Here is a 13,341-nt window from a genome sequence, read left to right as displayed (position 1 = left end):
CTCATAGACTGCATATTTTCATTGCGAAAATTAGGCCTTTCCTGACCCGAAAAGATGCAGAAAAATTGGTCCATGCTTTTGTTACCTCTAGACTGGATTACTGTAACTCCCTATTATCAGGTAGCTCTAATAAGTCTTTAAAAACTCTCCAGCTAATTCAGAGTGCAGCAGCATATGTACAAATAGGAACTAAGAAACGAGATCATATTTCTCCTGTTTTAGCTTCTCTGCACTGGCTCCCTGTAAAACCCAGAACCGAATTTAAAATCCTACTGTTAACTTATAAAGCTCTAAATGGACAGGCTCCGTCATATCTTAGAGAGCTCATAGTGCCTTATTATCCCACCAGAACACTGTGCTCTGAGAATGCAGGGTTTCTCGTGGTCCCTAAAGTCTCCAAAAGTAGATTGGGAGCCAGAGCCTTCAGCTATCAGGCTCCTCTCCTGTGGAATCATCTTCCTGTTGCGGTCCAGGAGGCAGACACCGTCTCCACATTTAAGACTAGACCCAAGATTTTCCTCTTTGATAAAGCTTATAGTTAGGGCCAGCTCAGGCATGCCTTGTACCAGCCCCTAGTTAGGCTGACTTAGGCCTAGTCTGCCGGGGGACCTCCTATAATACACCGGGCACCTTCTCTCCTTCTCTCTTTCTCTCTCTCATGTCCTGTTACTGCATCTTGCTAACTCGACTTCTTCTCCAGAGCCTTTGTGCTCCACTGTCTTGCAGGTTAACTTATATCACAGCGGTGCCTGGATAGTGTGATGTGTGTGGTTATGCTGCTGCCGTGGTCCTGCAAGATGCCTCCTGCTGCTGCTGTTATCATTAGTCATACTTCTACTGTTATTATACACATATGATTATTGTCACATACATATACTATCAGATATTAATATATACTTTCAACATATTGTACCACAATAGCCAGAATCATAATTATAATATTATTACTTTCATTAATGTTGTTGTAAGTTACTGTCATTACCATCTGTCCTGCATCTCTCTCTGTCTCTGTCTCTCTTTCTGTCTCATTGTGTCATTCGGATTACTGTTAATTTATTATGTTGATCTGTTCTGTACAACATCTATTGCATCTGTCCGTCCTGGAAGAGGGATCCCTCCTCAGTTGCTCTTCCTGAGGCTTCTACCGTTTTTTTCCCCGTTAAAGGGTTTTTTTGGGGGAGTTTTTTCCCTTATCCGCTGTGAGGGTCCTAAGGACAGAGGGATATTGTATGCTGTAAAGCCCTGTGAGGCAAATTGTGATTTGTGATATTGGGCTTTATAAATAAAATTGATTGAAAATTGATGACATCTCTGGTCTGAGACATGCAGCCATTTGGTGGGCTGCAAGATAGCGAAAGCTATTGCCTGTTCCGAATAAAACATATTTTTCACTTTAACTGGTCTGTAAATTATATTTGTGGTGCTGAAAACATGGTAACAGCAGCTTGGTGGGGTGAACAAAATGTTCTCTTCCAGTATAGTAAGCTATAAATGTATCAAATGTAGCACTTTTATCGTAAAAATGAACAATTTATTAGTTTGTCAGCAGAATTATACAAAAACTGCCTGACCAATTTTCACAAAATTCGGTGGAGGGATGTAACTCATGCCAACTAAGAATACATTAAATTTTGGTTTTGATCCAACTCAGGGGGCGTGGCCATGGGCCGCCCACACGTGGCTGCCCATTCACTTCCATTCATTCTTTGGATGAGGATTACGTGAAAACTGTCCAACTGATTTTCATAAAACTTGGTGGAGGCATGTAGCATGGTCCGACTTCGAAGCCATTACATTTTAGAGTGGATCCAATTAAAGGGACAGGTCCATGGGCAGGTAGGATTCAATTGCCTGCTCTGGCCAGCCGGGGGCAAGTTTTTGATGTCCCAAATGTCAAATATAGTTGTCAACACATCTGCCAAATTTGGTGCTTTTATCACAAAATTGAACAATTCTAGAAAAATATTGAGCTTGGCCAACCCACTAATATATGTATACACATATACAGTATATATAAAAATCACCCTTTCACCCTCTCAGGGTGGTATCTGTGTCATCCTCGGGCTCAGGTCCTGTACCAGAGGCCTGGGAGTTTGAGGGTTCTGCACAGTATCTTAGCTGTTCCTAGGACTGCACACTTCTGGACTGAGGCTTCAGATGTTAGAGCCACTCTCCCAATCTGGGGGTCACTGCCCCAAGTGCTCCTACTACCATGAGGACCACGTCAACTTTGACCTTCCACATCTGTTCTTGTTGTTCTTTCAACCCTTGATACTTCTCCACCTTTTCATGTTCCTTCTTTCTGATGTTGCTGTTGGCTGGTATCACCGCATCTACCACCACAGAGCAAGATACTGAACCCCAAATTGCTCCCGATGGCTGTTCCATCGGTGTGTGAGTGTGTTAAAACTGAGTAGCAGGTGGCACCTTGTATGGTAGCCTCGGCCACCAGTGTATGAATGTGTGTGTGAATGGGTGAATGTGACTCATAGTGTAAAAAGTGCTTTGAGTGGTCGCTCAGTAGCGGCAGTAGCTCAGTCCATAGGGACTTGGGTTGGGAACCGGAGGGTCGCCTGTTCGAGTTCCCGTCCAGACCAAATATGGAGCGTGGACTGTGGCTGGAGAGGTGCCAGTTCACCTCCTGGGCACTGCAGAGGTGCCCCTGAGCAAGGCACCAAACCCCCCAACCGCTCGGGGCACCTGACCAAGGCAGCCCCCTCACTCTGACATCTCTCCACTTAGTGCATGTATAGGTCCTGTTTGTGCATGTCTGTGTCTTTCGGACCTGTGTGTAATTGACAGCAAGAGTGAAAAAATTGAATTTCCCCTCAGGGGGATTAATAAAGTATATAAAATAAAAAAAAATTAAAATTAGATGACTAGAAAGGCGCTATACAAATGCAGGTCCATTTACCATTTACCACTGCCCTCTTCTGGTTTGTCAACCACCACTATGTCCGTTTAGTTAGCCAGGAGCTGTTTGTCAGTCTGGAAGCTGAAGTCCCACAGGATCTTAGCCCTGTTGTTCTCAACCACCATTTGGGCACTGCGAGTCCATACTCCATACATAGCCTCTGTGCTGTCTGTCAGTTCAGCATTCTCCAGCAACTGGAAGGTCTTCTTGATATCAGCCACTTACGCTATCTGACAGTAGTATGTACCATACAGGGGCTTGTCCCTCCATGTTGTTTGCTCCTCCATCTCTTTGCCTTCATCAGGTTCTGTTGTCTGGTGCATTCACTTAGCAGCTCATCTTTTGGGGCCATCTTCTTGATATACTCCTGGTGGTGTGTATCAGTGAGTCGATTTCTCGCTCATTCTTGGTGTACAGCTTGATGTCATCCATGTAGAGCAGGTGGCTGATTGTTACTCCACTTTGGTATTGGTATCCGTAGCCAGTCTTCTTGATGATCTGACGGAGGGGATTCAGGCCTATGCAGAACAACAGTGGTGTATGCCACATTTGTTGTTGACTTGGGCAATCAGCTTTGAGTTGGCCTCTAGGGTTGTCTTCCACATTCCCATGGAGTTCTTTATAAAGGCCGTTAGTGCCCTGTTGATAGTTCCAGACATTCTAGTATCCATGTGTGTGGCACTGAGTGGTAGGCTTTCTTGTAGTCAATCCAGGTGGTGCACAGGTTGGTCTTCCTGCTCTTGCAGTCTCGGGCGATTGCTCTGTTGAAGCTCTGACCAGTAGCTGGTGCTTGGCTCCTCTGGTGTTACTGCCAATTCCTGTCTGTGCCTCGCTCATATTGGCCCATATGCCTAGTTATCGTAGCCACTATGAGGCCTGACAGGAGCTTCCATGTTGTGGAGAGACAGGTTATTGGTCTGTAGTTGGATGGGATGGTTCCCTTCTCGGAGTCTTTCATGATCAGGACTGTCCTGCCCTGTGTCAGCCATTCTGGTTCCAGCTGGTTCATCTGTGCTGCTAGGCATTCATGGAGTTCACCTCTGACAATCTCTCCTGGATGTCTGCCATTGAGATGGTTACTGGTTCTTGTTCAGGGAGATTGCTGTGGCCAGCTCTTAGGTCCACTAGCCATTGGGCATTGGTGTTGTGTGATGTTTCTCCTTCCCATATGCCCTTCCAGTATGTTTCCATCTCAGCTCTTGGTGGGTCTGACCTGCTGTTGTTTCCCTGCCACTGAGAGAACACCCTGGCTAGTTTAGTGAAGGACATCCTGTTTATTCTCCGGGCTTTTACTTCTTTAGTGTATCTCTTCAGCCGGGTGGCCAGAGCTGTTCGTCTTTGTTTGTCTGTTTCAAGTGCCTCAGGAATGGAGAGCTTGTTGTATTTCCTTGATATCCATTTATTCACCACACGATCACTGTGTAGCTCTGCTAGTTGGCTAACTTCTCTCCGTGTTGCCTTTATCTTGGTCTCCAACCGTCTCTTCCATGGGGGGTACTGGTTCTTATGTACCACATCCATCTTGTATCCAAGCATCTCCAGGATTACTGTTGCTGTACTGTGAATCAGCTTGTTGGTCTCAGTGATGGTCCTTGTAGGTATGGTATTTAAGGCAGCATTCACATCTTCTCACAGATCATCTGAAGGTACTTGGCAACTCGGAGGCTCCAGGTTTCCAATTTGCTCACTATCTTCCTTCTCAGGTCAGCTGCTCTTTCATTGAGGCTGTTTGTATCTACTGGGGCTTGGTACCCAATCGCACACTGTGGGGAGGATGATGACATCACCCTACTGACCTGGCGTCCTGGCTCCCCCTTGCCATAGCATTATTGTAGTATTTCATTGATCACTAGTTGTGATAGTACCTGGCGGTTATGGATGTTGTAACACTACAACCAGATGTTTCTTAGTTAGTCTTGATTGTGGGTTTCTAAGTATCCATAGGACCCACATTCTCTGCATATATACCCTCCCTCTGGGGTTGCTGGTATAGTAGCATTCCATCATGTATGTCTTGTTCCAGTAACCCATTTGCCATCAGATTGCCCTGGTTCCTTCGCAACTGACGCAGACCCCGTTGATGTAATATAATAATCACTCATATCCGAGGTAGGCAGGTGTAGCATTAGGAGTCTTGCCTAAGGACCCTTACCGGATGATGTTTGCCCAGGCTGGGATTTGAACCCCAGCTATATATATATATCTATACATATACATATACAGTACAGGCCAAAAGTTTGGACACACCTTCTCATGCCGTTAGCTGATTGGTTCTTGCCATAATATGAATTTTAACAGTTGTCCAATAGGGCTGTCGGCTGTGTATTAACCTGACTTCTGCACAACACAACTGATGGTCCCAACCCCATTGATAAAGCAAGAAATTCCACTAATTAACCCTGATAAGGCACACCTGTGAAGTGGAAACCATTTCAGGTGACTACCTCTTGAAGCTCATCGAGAGAATGCCAAGAGTGTGCAAAGCAGTAATCAGAGCAAAGGGTGGCTATTTTGAAGAAACTAGAATATAAAACATGTTTTCAGTTAGTTCACCTTTTTTTGTTAAGTACATAACTCCACATGTGTTCATTCATAGTTTTGATGCCTTCAGTGAGAATCTACAATGTAAATAGTCATGAAAATAAATAAAACGCATTGAATGAGAAGGTGTGTCCAAACTTTTGGCCTGTACTGTGTATATATATATATATATATATATATATATATATATATATACTATGTATATATATATATATATATATACACATACACATACATATACACATATATATATATACATATATATATATATATATATATATATATATACATATATATACACATAGATATATAGCTGGGGTGACATCACTGATGGTATCACCCACTCTAATTTTTATCTTCGTCTCTGCTTTTAGAAAAATCTCTGACTTAAACTTCTGTAGTGACCACAATTTTCATTCTTCATCAACAATATTTTATTGAAGCGCATTGCATTCACTGGATAAAAAAAAACAAATTAGACACCTTTTCTCATAATTAGATCAGGATCTCGTAATTATGAGAAAAGATCTCGTAATTACGAGATCAGGATCTCAGAATTACAAGATAAGATCTCGTAATTATGAGATCAGGAAAGGTGCCACATTAACCACTGCTTCGCTCAGAACCACCTACTGCACATCCACGAAGGGGGTCGGAACTACTGTAACCAGCTGCCACTCGGGTGGTGCCATCTTGACTATATCCCATATCTTTATTATAATGTGTATATATTGTAAATTACAACGTATTATGAGTATTACACTAAGCAAGGACAACAGTGTGCACCGTATTTTGATCAATTTCATACTTAAGATTTATATTGTTTGACGTTAACTGGTGACAGAAAAGCCCTGTGTGCGCTCAGAGCTGTGGCACAAGTTACGCACCGAAATCTGTCGGGAGAAAAATAATAATAAGACGAAAAATAAGTAGGCTGTGTGTGATTTATGCTCTGATGAAGTGGTGGGTGATCGATGTGCCTGACATCAACTGATTTAGTTTCAGCACCGCGGTAGCGGCCAGATCCTGTTAAGATATAAACAGAATAACTCACAACTCACTTGCCCGATTGGGCAAGTTGCTAAAAATAGTAAAAGTTAACTAATTGATAAAATAAATGTATTTTAAAATGTGATCCTTCGGCTCTGATGCAGCGGTCTCTCTGCCTGAAGTCACAGGCACACGCTGTGTAACAATGTCCTGCCCATAGCCCCTGTTGATATTATTTTGCGTGACAGACGCTTCATATAATAACATAACAATATACTATTTATGGTGTTATGTCATCGTGTCATTTCTGTCTCTACATGGTCACACGTTAACAATTCTCCTCTGCTCTCTGTATCGCGCACAGCGGAGTTCCGCCACACACACAGGTGAGCATGCTAGAGTGTGGCTCGGGCCGCATTTTCCTGACCAAACTTGACCCCAAGCCCAGTGCAGTTTGTCAGCTGACAAAGTTATTGAAATGGACAGTGTGTAAATAACCATCAACAGACTGCTGTTACACACAGACAAACACGCTGCTCACACAGCAGCGCAGCACGGCACTCATGCTGAGCTTGTGCTGCGTTCAGGCGTTGTCACGTAAATAACAACTTCCAGCACTTAAATAGGTCATAGCACAAAACAGCAGCATGTCAAGTGACTTTTTACTTTTATTATATTCAATACAATTGTATGTTCCTAAATCTTAAGACACCTCATATGTAAGCTAGACAGACATTTCACCTGCTCATTACTGTGCACACATGTACTGTATGTACTTAGTCCTAAAGAGCCCTTCTGGTACCAGTAGATACACAGAAACATCCCAGCAGGCTGTGCTTTGCATACAAAAAAGTTTCACGCATGTGAAAATTATTTTTCATGCGTGTGCTTCACCTCCACTGCTACAACTCCATCCTAGGGGAAACACTGTTGTGTGCGTTTTGTGCAACAGGTGGATGTGGTAGTCTACTGGTAGAGTAGAGAGAGAGCTAAGTAGCACTGAAGTAGAGTAGAGCAGGGCAGAGAGATGGAAGCAAAATATATTAAACCCGGTGTTAAAGTCATAGTTCAGGTTTTTGGACATGAAGTTGTGTGAAATGTTGACCATCTGTAGCTCTGATGTGACAGTGTCACTACTGTCAACAAGCCTCCTGCTCTGAGAAATCGCCCGTAGCTTACCGGAGAAAAAGTAGTTCTGAAGATATAAGGGAGACATGTAACCAAAAGGTTTTAAGCTACAAAAAAGTATGCATGTGTTTTGTTACTCTATTTCATTAATTTTAAAACATCCCCGCATTACGTAAGACCTTGCTATCAATTGGGAGTATTTTCTGGCCAGTATCACTCCGCCATGTAGGCCCGCAAGACAGCACGTGAACAGAAATCAATTAGACAGTTCATCACCACGCCGTGCAGGTGCACAGGATAGCAACGGCTAACGAAAACTTCATTGGCTGTTTCCAACAGAGAACCAGTAGGCTATTATTAGCAAGGAAAAAGATGTACTAGCCCTATATATACCTACTACTACAGCGCGAACACCGGCTCAGGCTCACGACACACCCTCGTCAGCTGCTGTAGGTAAACAGAGGAATACCAAAATGGTGCAAACTTGTGATTTCCCCAGCTGTGGGAATAAAAACATCACCGGCTCCTAATTCCATCGGTTTCCTGTTACAGATGTTACATCTGTAACAGGAAACCGACAGTTCTGAAGATATAATGTTACATCTGTAACAGGTGATGATGAAGTTTTCGTTAGCCGTTGCTATCCTGCGCACCTGCACGGCGTGGTGATGAACTGTCTATTTGATTTCTGTTCGCGTGCTGTCTTGCGGGCCTCCACGGTGGAGTGATACTGGCCAGAAAATAGTCCCAGTTGATAGCAAGGTCTGAAGTAATGCGGGGATGTTTAAAAATTAATGAAATAGTCTAACAAAACACATGCATACTTTTTTGTAGCTTAAAACCTTTTGGTTACGTGTCCACCTTATATCTTCAGTGGCAGAGCTGGGCGCATTTCGACTGACACAGAACCAAATCGTCAGAACACCGGTGCCGGTTCCCGAACCTAATTAAGTAGGCTACTTACAATGGCATGAAAGACAATCTGACATTCTGTTTGTTGTTGGTTATTTCCTTAAAAAAATACGACTTTATTCTTGTAATATTATGACTTCAATCTCATTAAATAACGACTTTAATCTCATAATTCGACTTTATTCTCGTAGCCTAATATTATGACTTTTTCTCAGTTATGACTTTATTCTCGGAATCTCCGATTTTTTTTTTCTTCAATGTGGCCCTAATACTCCGTTGTACCCTAATACTCGTAATTTACAATATTAATATATACACATACAATATTGTGTATATACACATTATAATAAAGATATGGGATATAGTCAAGATGGCACCACCCGAGTGGCAGCTGGTTACAGTAGTTCCGACCCCCCTTCATGGATGTGCAGTATGTGGCTCTGAGCGAAGCAGTGGCTAATGTGGCACCTTTCCTGATGTCATAATTACAAGATCCTTATCTTGTAATTACGAGATCCTGATCTCGTAATTACGAGATCTTTTCTCATAATTACGAGATAAGGTGGCTATTTTTTTTTATCCAGTGAATGCAATGTGCTTCGGTAATATATGGAGACCTATGATGCTTTTTTCAGGGTCATATTGATATAAATATGTAATATTGGGGTCTAGTGGAATAGATTTATGTGCTTTAATGTTAAAACACACATCATGGGCTCTAGTTTCGCAGACCGGGTGAGGCGGGGGCGCAGCGCACCTGCGCTTCGCCAACTGGGTGTGGCCAGGAGGATTTTGCATGTTTGGCACACCATGTGCCTGGCACAGCTACTCCTCTTTCCCACCTCTGTCCCTCCTACCTGCACAAGTCGGAAAGAGGGAGGAGAGAAGGCGTGGAGTGGGTTTTACACACATCACACCAATCAAATGAGCCCCTCTCCTCGCCCTTAAATGTGCCGCGAGAAGGCGTAATGAGAGTTTATTCAATTCGCCATGGCAGAAGAGAGCAGCAGCGTCAGATGGCCAAACTTCTCCCAGGAGGAAACTGATGTTTTGGTCCGGGAGGTCCAAGCTCACAGTTTCCGAATATACGGAACTGCAAGCAGACCTCCACGGGCTGATGATGTAAAGGTAGCCTGGGAGGAGGTCACCACAATTGTAAATCAATGTTACGTTTCTCTCGTGCACGCGCGCTCTCTCTTTCTCTCTCGCAGTCTCACTCTGTTTCTTTTCTTTTGACTTTTCTAAGATGACAGATGCTGAATATATACTCCCTATCTGATGCTGTGGCTGTTTGTGGTTGGCTGAGAGGGATGTCAACTCAATAGTTTGCAGCTGTGTTAATCAAATCATGCTGGGTTTCCATTACGCGTGCCAAACGTGCCAAACAACGATATAGAGATACATTTATATGCTGATTGCAGACAGTTGCATTGAATCGTGTTTTTTTGGGTATTTATTGCATTGTTAATGTGCCTGACATTCTGGAAACCTGCCTGTGAGGTTTTGGTGACGGGAACTGCCTATTGGTCCTACAGCCCATTGGTTCGACATCCCATTGTTCCGACCATATTAAACCCATTGTTCCGAAGTCCATTCCGAAATCATCATGATGCCCTTTGGTTAAGGTCTGGTTAGGTTAATGCACAAAAACCACTTGGTTAGGGTCAGGAAAAGATCATGGTGTGGGTTAAAATGAAAAAGAAAGTGACAAACACATAAGCCATGAGCCTGCTCCGCCTCAAGCCTTTCCCAGCTGACCCAGAGCCGGTCGCGGCGCACCATACGCCCGCCGTTAGCCGTTCAGCACCGCGGACAGTTGGACTAATGGAATGTTGAACCAATGGGCTGTCGGACCAATGACATGGACCCTTGGTGATGTGTGCGCACTGTCCGCCAGTCAGCCAAACTTAGGCTTACACCGGCTGCAATCCGCCTGCGCTGACAGTAGACCTGGTTTCAGCTGGCGAGTCAAGCTGGATCTGTCGACACCTCCCCCTGCTGCGCCGCCACACCCATCTCAGCGCACCTCGATCTGCCAAACTACCAAACTGAGTTGCGCTGCTTGAAACTAGCTCTGCGCGGGGTTCGCCACCCTGCGCTGTGCCAGGAAACTAGAGCCCTATATGTCCTCTGACTGAAACGCTGTGTTTGGGCTTTATGTCCCACCTCCCTAGCAGCCCAGTCTGCTCTGATTGGTCAGCTCGCTCAGTCTGTTGTGATTGGTGCAACGCTTAGAGCATGAATCGGAAAGGTCACACCCCTTACCTTATCTGACTTCACCTTCGGAGGCTGCAGAAAACAACAACAGAGGCTTAGCTAACAATGGCAAACGTTTATCCTCATCAATTTGAGTGAAGAAACACAAGCCGATAGACTCTGAAGCTGCCTCGAAACAAACACTGTAGTGGGACGTTTCACAGTGCTAAGTTTTTATTTTGTAGTTGTCTTATATTTCAGCTGTAACATAATAAGTGTAACTTATCTGACGTTATGGTAACTACTGTATGTCTGTGCTCTGATTGAATGAAGTTGGAAACATCTGCTGCAGAGCAGAAAAGGTTTTAAACAATATAGTTAGTTACTACATAACATGGAAACACCAACAACAGCACTCAGCTGTTATATGACGTGGTGTAAAGATCAACTCCTTTTTTCATCTAAGCATGCTTTCTATGATCAGACTAATGTAGTTTGTATTGCGTAATAATACCAGTTATTATAAATTCTGCTACTAACACATTCCCTGTTAAAACCACAAAAGTTTTAACCCATGAATTCATCAATTTTACCACAGCAGATTGAAATGACAGGTATCTGTATTATACAAAAACAATGAATAGAAATAATTGGTACATTCAGATGTCTTAGCTGTCATGTTTACTAAAACCATTCTACTAAAATGTAGCTGCATTTCATAATCATCTTCACCTTTCAAAGTTTCCTAGTAAAACATATGTTGCTTCCTGAAACAGTATTTGTTCTATGCAGTGATGTTGTCTCCTGAGTCTATATTTGCTTACTTATTAATCGGTATGCCTTGTGTCTTTTTAGCCTATTAGGTTTTGGGGTAATGGACCATGTTCCAGTTCATCCTACATGTTTGATACACCATCCAGGCCTGGAGCCTGACTGTTTGAATCCGTACACCCCACAGAACATCCAGAACATTTACAGCTATGACTATGGACCCTTACGGCACAGAGCTGAAGAAGAGTACGTTTTTATGACATGTAACGAGATACAACTGTGTCAACTCAATTCTGAACACTAAGGTTCTTCTGTTAAGTCTTTTGTCAAAAGAACTTTATTTTTGGCCAATGTAAACAACAAAAACTACAAAAAACTTACTAAATAATATACAATAGATGTATAAACATACACACAGCAGCGTTTTATCTGCAACACTAATATTGTCCAATTCTTTCCATTCAGGCATCCATCCCATCCTGTGTTGTACTCCAGGAGTTTCCTGATCCAGCTAGTCACTGCGTTGGCTTCATGCTGCCCATTTGCTGAAGTGAGAGCTGTGTAAGGCAACCACTTCCTCCTTTGAGGGTCTCTCATACTGGAATGTCAGGTCCTTTGATATTTTGATATAGGGATTTTGGGGAAGACTAGCCCCATCAGGTCATCTACAGTCTGTAAAATATTCAAATTAAATATTGAGTTCCTGGTGTTTTTAACTTAAGTGTTTCCCTGAATCCACCTTTCTTGTTTATATTTCAAGTGATGCCACTTTATTTCATATCTTTTATCTGATGTTATTATGTTGGTAATAAAAACAAAATTAAAGCTGCAAGCAGTGATGAACGGGCCCTCGCACGTTCACGCAACTCGGGGGGGCTGGCAGGACGTCTTCTGACGTGTCAGTTCATTTCTGTCAAAGTTAGACATCGCATGCAGGAGTGACTTTGCATATCTTTGATACAGTGCTGGAATGACATATTTCATATTTTGTATCACTTCCTCTTTCCACTAGAGGGAGTTGGACAGCGCAGTAATTATCCATCATGTTTTTGTGCATCAAATATACACCACAGCATTTAACTTTCAGATAAATCAAAAGATAAGTGTTTGAGACCTACTTCCTGTCACCACTAGTTAACACTATGAGTATCAGGAAATATGGTCATATAAATGTTTTCAGGGCAGAACTAATATGAATTATCTGAAGTTTGATGGAGATCAGAACATTTACGGCAACAATATAGCAATTTCCTGTTTCATGGCGAGACCTCAAAATTAAACCCTCTGCATACACCTACATCTTGTGGGACAGATGGGAACAGGTTCCAGGTGCCTATGGCTGCACGGGCTGCAGGACAGCAGTGTGCTGTAGCCATCAGCCTTGCCCCCACCTGTCTCCTATGTCCCTCAATTTTAATGCACCACATCACACTTATGGGCACTCACATTCACATTCACGGTGTAGGGTTAATGTTTCTCCGTCAGGGATCGGAGAATCATAGTAAGAGGGGGGGTGGTGGGTTTACACACACTGTAGATACGCATGGCGTGGCTCGTGGGGCCCGGCCCTCCTGGGCTGAGGGTTGGAGCTAGGGAGTGTCGGGCGGTGGGTGGGCGGGCCCTCCTGCCCCGCCTGTCTGGGGTGTGTCTCTGGCTCTCTGGGGGTGCCGGCCATTGCCGCCCCGGGTCCTTGGGCCTGCGTGGTGTCCTGCGGCCTCTGCGGCTCCCTGGTCTTGGGGTCTGGGTGCTCCTGCGGTCTTGGGGTGCCATACCACCCCCCTTCCCCCACAGGGCTGGCCCTGGACCCTGGTGATGGTTTTCATAAACACATTGGGAGGGTTCAAATACACGCATGCATGTTCGATACTTCAGCTCCGTGACGCATCGCA

The 13,341-nt window shown here is 43.8% G+C and overlaps 1 protein-coding gene and 1 pseudogene across 1 annotated transcript in view; both read right to left on the bottom strand.

Annotated features, from left to right (window-relative positions):
• Positions 1-13,341, bottom strand: part of LOC117271561 (voltage-gated inwardly rectifying potassium channel KCNH6-like) — a 414,055-nt gene that overhangs the window by 390,558 nt on the left and 10,156 nt on the right. The window lies entirely within an intron of this gene.
• On the bottom strand, positions 3,242-4,891 carry LOC144465026 (uncharacterized; annotated as a pseudogene).

The sequence above is a fragment of the Epinephelus lanceolatus genome, chromosome 12 (assembly GCF_041903045.1).
Source record: "Epinephelus lanceolatus isolate andai-2023 chromosome 12, ASM4190304v1, whole genome shotgun sequence".
In the NCBI taxonomy this organism is placed as follows: Eukaryota; Metazoa; Chordata; class Actinopteri; order Perciformes; family Serranidae; genus Epinephelus; species Epinephelus lanceolatus.
The sequence above is the reverse complement of the archived record's forward strand: the minus strand, read 5'-3'. Positions and strand labels throughout refer to the sequence as shown.